At 33.7% G+C, this 6,627-nt stretch overlaps 1 long non-coding RNA gene across 1 annotated transcript; it reads left to right on the forward strand.

Moving 5' to 3' along the window:
• The first annotated feature begins 295 nt into the window (after positions 1-295).
• LOC149804906 (uncharacterized) lies at positions 296-6,334 on the forward strand. Its single transcript, XR_016414700.1, has 5 exons — positions 296-440; positions 1,332-1,346; positions 2,084-2,113; positions 2,922-2,964; positions 5,856-6,334. It is a non-coding gene; the product is annotated as an uncharacterized LOC149804906 (long non-coding RNA).
• The last annotated feature ends 293 nt before the right edge of the window (positions 6,335-6,627 follow it).

Genomic DNA, 6,627 nt, shown 5'->3' on the forward strand with positions numbered 1-6,627 from the left:
TGTAGAATATTAAAGAATGTTATTTGATCCAGTTTATCTTATGATGTTAGTAACACATGCAAGCATGATTTACGAATTTGCATTTAAATTGTCAAATTCGACAAATCACTGTAACTGGCTAACGTTTAAACAGGGTCCTATGTAAAGAGGGCGGGTCTTGAAATAGAGTACAATGATTTATATAATGTCAATTATAAACTGTATAGTAATCGTTTGGGTATAGGGTGTGCCAAATGCGTATTACCCGGGTATAAATAGGAATTGAACACTCTCTTGTAAGGAGTTGTATGCCAGCTGTAACGGTAGAATAGATAAAAACCGTAGTGAACCAGAAATGAGAGGACTGATAGTGTTCTTTTGTTTCTTCCTTTGCATGACTGCCACGATGATATCAACAGCAGAATCAGGAGCAATTGACAATGAAGCAGTAGATGTTCAAGGTACGGATACTTTCTTCCTCACTTTTCCTCTCAACACACACACACACATACACATAATACGCTTACAAAAGCTAATCATCGCTCCGGTGGCCTAGTGGTTAGAGAGTCCATTTCGGAAGCGGGAGGTCGTGGGTTCGAATCCCGGCCGAATCATACCGAAGACTTACAAAAATGGTACTAACAGCTACCTCGCCTGGCGCTCAGCATTAAGAGGTTAGTGTTAGTACTGGTGTCAGGATAATGTGACTGAGTGGGACATCATGGTACATGTCTGCGGCATGGTAGCCCAGAGCTAGATATCACTAAAAACTGCCACACATTAGACATCGTGGGAATATGACTGAAAAATTGTTAAAGCTACGTTAACAGTCCTAATCACTCAGACACACATAAACAACCACTCACAAGCTAATTATACACCATCGGCGTTTTAAGGTATTGAACAAGTTTTCAGTAGCATCATTGATAATCCAGACCCCTTTGACAGTCAGAAGAACAGCAAAGATGTGCACTGCAAATTTATCAATACATTATTCGTCAATGTATAAACAACAAATTGCAAGCTTTAGAGACAAGACACACATTTGGCATGTGGAAAGGTCATTCTTAATTGTCTCTTAACTTGATGATTTCGCTTATATAAAAGTCATCTATTTCCTTATGGTCGTATCTTTCGTCTATCATGAACTAGAGGATTGCACTAGGTTTTCGTGATATTATGTAACATCTTCAGCTTTTCAATTAAAGAAAAAATATTAAACATGAAAGTTCAAAGAACTAAACAATCCATTGGAAAACATAGATGTGGTATCATTTGTTACAGATCAGTTATTTTCTCACAATTATTTTGTTTTCCTAACATTTTTCGTTTTTTTTTTTGTGCATTTTTAGGTCTGGGTGCTCAGGGTAAGAAAACACCTTTCTTATCATTAGTAAAGTTAATATTTTGTTCCCTCTGTGAATAAATACATTAACGCATTAAATGTACAGCGTTTAGGGAACAAACTGCAAATGACAAGCTAAGCGAGCATTAAATGTAATCGTTCGTTGAGCTTCGAGACGTTAAAATCATAATAAAATTGCTTGAAATGGTCTCTTTTAATACTTTGATTCTTCAACAATTCTACAAAATGAAGGAGCTTTAATTGATAAGAATACGGTATCTAATAAAGGAATCCGGCCTTGAACCAAATACATTCTAGTAGAAATGTGACAGTATGGTGCCTACATCGGCTTTATTCTAAGTCATACAGGTTTGCGTTTTTTAAGTTACGAAGACATAAGTGCTTTTGAAAGATTTCTAAATAGACTCTTACATGATTAAGAATCGCTTTGATTTCATTGTAATTGTCATCTTGCACTGAAGAAAATTATACCGTAATGAATAGAATATTACAAAGAAGACTTTGTCATATCACCTTTTCCAGCAAGAAGTATTTTATTATATTTTTAACGCAAGACAATTCATATCGTCGCTGCTCGTTCCCATTAAGATAAGATAAAATTCTGTTTCTGTTGAGTGAAAGCTTGAATTATTTATAAATTGTTGGTTTCTATTTCATTATGTTGCATATCTCTTTAATATTTAACTTTTCCATGTGATGAAGTTGCTGATAGATAAATATGTAATTCGCTCATTTCAGCGAAGAACGAAGGGACTCCAGCAAAGGGCGGTGAGTGCTGACTATGTAACATTTAGCACAAGTAGTTTGTTTATCGAGCTTTAATATTTTGAAACACGAGGTATTCGGCGGCATATACAATCCTCCTTTCATAACATATCCAAACGAGTAACAATACTTCCGAAATTTAGACTTGATTATATTAGTGCAAACAATTTCTGTTCCAAATATTTTTTGATGCGAAACAAGATTGTCAGATCTATGTAGAGTACAAAGCAAATGAAACATATATGTAGTCAAATATAGTTAAATCGTTGTTGAGCTTCTCTCTAACAAATATAAATAAGGTTAGGTTTGCATTGCTTTATGGACAAAGCTCCAATAATGATTATCAACCCTTTTAGTACACACACACACACACACACGCACACACACACACACACACACACACACACACACATATATATATATATATATATATATATATATATATATATATATATATATATATATATATATATATATAGACTTACATATCATCCCATGGAACATTGTTTTATAAGATATTACTCACTCTGGCTGCTTGGTTACTGCCTGATTGGAAGCACTAATTAATTGGAAAGATTTTATCTTTCTGCCGATCAGAAGGGCTCTCTAAATTCGAAATTAATAATTGTTAGAATAATATGTAAACTCTCAAGAAACCTATTAAATGAAGATTGTAGTTATAATACTAGTACATTGAATTTACAATTTATCCATTATTTATATCATTCCGATCAAGATCATTTAATGTTTCTTTGAATTTTGTTTCACTTTGTTTCTAATTCTGTTTCATATATTCTATTTAACCTTGCAGGGAAGAGAATGTGCATTGGTCCTGGGTGTTTCTTTTGAACGAAGTAAGTTTCTACTATTTAAAAGCTCATTATTTGTTTTATATACTATTTTGCAATCTCCTTTCCTTTATTTATAATGACAGCTGCGAGACTCATCTGGTCAGCCCAGAAACATCTCATAAGGTGTAGAGATTACTCGTTGTTCTTCGCAGAATCGAAGATTATTTTATATTCCGTCTTCCCCAAGTGCTGCATGAATACAATTTGGTTTCTTCCAAGCTTATATAACTACATGATATATTTCAAGTATAAAAGAAATACTAAAGAATGGACTTCCTATTCCTATTCTAAACAGGTTGACTCGTTAATAAACCTGAATTATCATTTGGTAACGCAAAGACAGAAGTTAATGTCAACATCTGAAAATGTACGGCACGCATGCTGTCCTCGCCACCTACATTCCTTTGTTTTTTGCACAGACTGCTTTAAAAACCTTCCTAAAGAATATTTTCATAGTCCATGCACAATTCTTGAAAACCATCTACTGACAAGCATTCAATGTTTACTTAATTAAAATGATAAATTAATTATTAACAATTTACAATTTTAGTAGTAATTTTAGTAATTTTATAATGGAATCGACATTGGAAAGTGAACTGTAGAAAGGGAAAATTGATGAAATTGGTTTTTCCTTACTTTCGGGCCTGGAAAATGTATTTCCTAAAATAGTTTACACATAAAAATATTAGAAACCAAACTGATGCGTAACGTAATGGAATGTATTTTTATCGGAAGAGTACACATGTAAACCAAAATCTCTGGTACTCATCATTTTATTACGGTTCATGCTTTATTCATAGAGTCACTTTCAAAAATATGATGATATAAAGATAATACTAAGTATTCAGTCTAGATATCAGAAATATGCATCTATCAGAACAGGTTCTTTGAAAAAATCCATTGGTGATAATTAAATGATGGTCTTTGTTGAAGGTTGAAATATGACCAAATGTCTCTTATGAATAAAAGTAAATTTCGTTACAGAAGTTTTTTGTGTTATTTTGCAAAGTCTCGACATTTTTGTTATCCTGGATCGCATTTTTCAATACTTCGTACCAAACTGGCCAAAAGTACAAACACACGAAATTATCTTATCATATAAAAAAGATTGGGCAAGATGACAGTCAAACTGTTTCAGCTCATTTCCTTTATACGCAATATAATTAAACGGACAGTCCGTATTGCATCTTATTTGTAACACAGAATACGGAGAGAGACATTTTTTTACTCAAGGCCTACGTTGGAGACTGTCCTGGTCGTTGCAAAGTTATTATCTTTACATGGTTATGATTTGTGAGGATTTAAGGCCAGTATGTTTTGTGGAAGATGAACCCAAAAATATTCAGAGAAAATGAGCCACTGAAAGGAATCTGCTGCCAACCTTTCGCACACACCAACGTTGGCCGACCTGAGAATGCAACTCGTGCCAGAAAAATATTCTGTACGTCGTAACTTTAGTCCTTTTCCATGTTTGTTGCTTTCTGGATTTGACGCCATGTTTCAATACACGTTCAATGATTCAAGACCGCCAGCATATCTGGTGGAAGGAAACCTTTCAAAGAACAATCTATACATGAAGCACTTGGCAGCATTCCTCACACAAACATGTTGGTGGAGACGAGACTCGTGTACGAGAAATGTTAAGGCTAGAGCCTTAGACTACCCTACAACATTGGGGATATCAGCTGGTCTTTATATAACAACGTATTTGAAATTATTTTTCATAGTAAATCCATGGGAAACTAAATTGCAACTAAATCTTGAAATGTTGAATTTTGTGATATTATGAGGATATTTGAATCAAACAAGATTCATAGTTGTCTATAAAGAGCAACGGCAGCATGGTATATAACGAGAGATGCGGAAAATCTTAAAGCTTGTAATTTATTACATATTTAACAATTGCAATATAGCTAAAGTAAGATTGTTGAACGTTTGAAGTAAAATATTTCCAACAGGAGTAGTTTATGCAAAGGTTATTAGCATTGTACGCATATAGGATGAAAATCATTTTCCATTAAGTACTTGGCTACCATTTTGCATCTCCTAACTGAATTACTCAGTCGACTAATTCTCTCTTTCCCCTCTTTCTTTTAAATTGAATATTGTGCATATTAATTTCAAATAAAATATATATTGTCGTGCAATATATACATGTCATTATGTAGGGAACAACCTTTGAAACTCTAAAACGTCAGATTCCTAATAAGGAAGAACTAAGAGAGATGAAGTGATATTTTACCGTTCGCATACATAACATAAAACCCTGCCCAATAAATTATTCCTCAGTCAGGATGCATACTTTATCTCTGCACACGCAGTATGCATATTATTGTCCAATGTGTCTAATGCTACCCAATTAGACCGATGTTCTCTACATCAATTAGAAAGCTTTTTATACCGCATTGACAAAGAAAACGTTTTCAGCGAACATGGCATACCTAACAAAGCTTGCTACTATAAAAGCAATTTAATATTTTGTACCATTATAGTTTCTTAATATACCTTTCATACATATTTTACTGATAAAATTTAATATTACATAACACAATATTTACTTTTTAGGTCCTTAATATTTGCTTTGCAAAAACAATTTTTCTTCCTTATACCTTCGGACGACAAGTTTCAATCGTATTTAAGTTACAATGATTGTACTGATGTGACGTTAAATCATGCACATATTCTTGGAAGAAACCTGAAAAGATATTATGCAAAGAAGACAGGTCATTTTCCGTAAACTCTGATTGATATCGTCGTGACTCTGACTCTCCTCTGTGTCTGTGTGTGTGTGTGCGGGTGGGTGTGGATGTGTATGTGTGTGTGTGTGTGTGTGTGTGTGTGTGTGCATTATATTCTTTAGAGGAAAATATTCACAGACATGTTGTTTTTTTCAGGCTGGATGTGGACTATGAGCCATCAGGGACTGTGTCATTATTCGACCAAAGAGTACAACAAAACACATCATGCAACTAATCCACGTTTGTTCTACTAACTTTTGTAATCATCCCTTGACGCTGTACATATATTATCTATTTTTCAATGTCTTTTTGATGAAATATAAAGATGACATTTGAGATATTTAACTGCTCAACTAAAATGAAAAGAATGCTTTCGAGAACATTGCGATCTGACAATCTGACGACATTTACTCCTATGTTAAGTCGCCTCAACCCAATATGTACTAGTTGATTTCGATATCCGTTTTTGAATTTCATTGCGCGCAAAAAAAATGATAAATGCAGTAACATAAGTACAGTAAAGCTATGGGCCACTTAAGAAATATCATGTAGAACCGATACGAAATTTTCTTCAAACTGAATTATTTTCCATGAATCTCCTACTGTTATATACACATTAAATGCTTGAAAAGTCTTGATTGTATTGAGTTTTCGTATTGATTTTATAATTACAAATCAAAAGGCTTATGAATAATAAACACAACAGACAATTCTTACGTGGGATAAGTTTTGTATATAGCCATGCAATCAAAAATTGTATAGGGTCTTTTTTAAAATGAGGGGTGTGTGAATGCAAAACGTGTGCAAGGATTGCGCCGACCGTGCTAACCAGTTTCTTGATGCATTCCTTTATAATTATCAAGAGTGAAAGCACCTTTTATATATCTGTTATGATATAAAAAGAAGTTAGTCTACTCCCTTTATCTTC

The sequence above is a fragment of the Sinohyriopsis cumingii genome, chromosome 2 (genome assembly GCF_028554795.1).
Source record: "Sinohyriopsis cumingii isolate HCF-2022 chromosome 2, ASM2855479v2, whole genome shotgun sequence".
In the NCBI taxonomy this organism is placed as follows: domain Eukaryota; kingdom Metazoa; phylum Mollusca; class Bivalvia; order Unionida; family Unionidae; genus Sinohyriopsis; species Sinohyriopsis cumingii.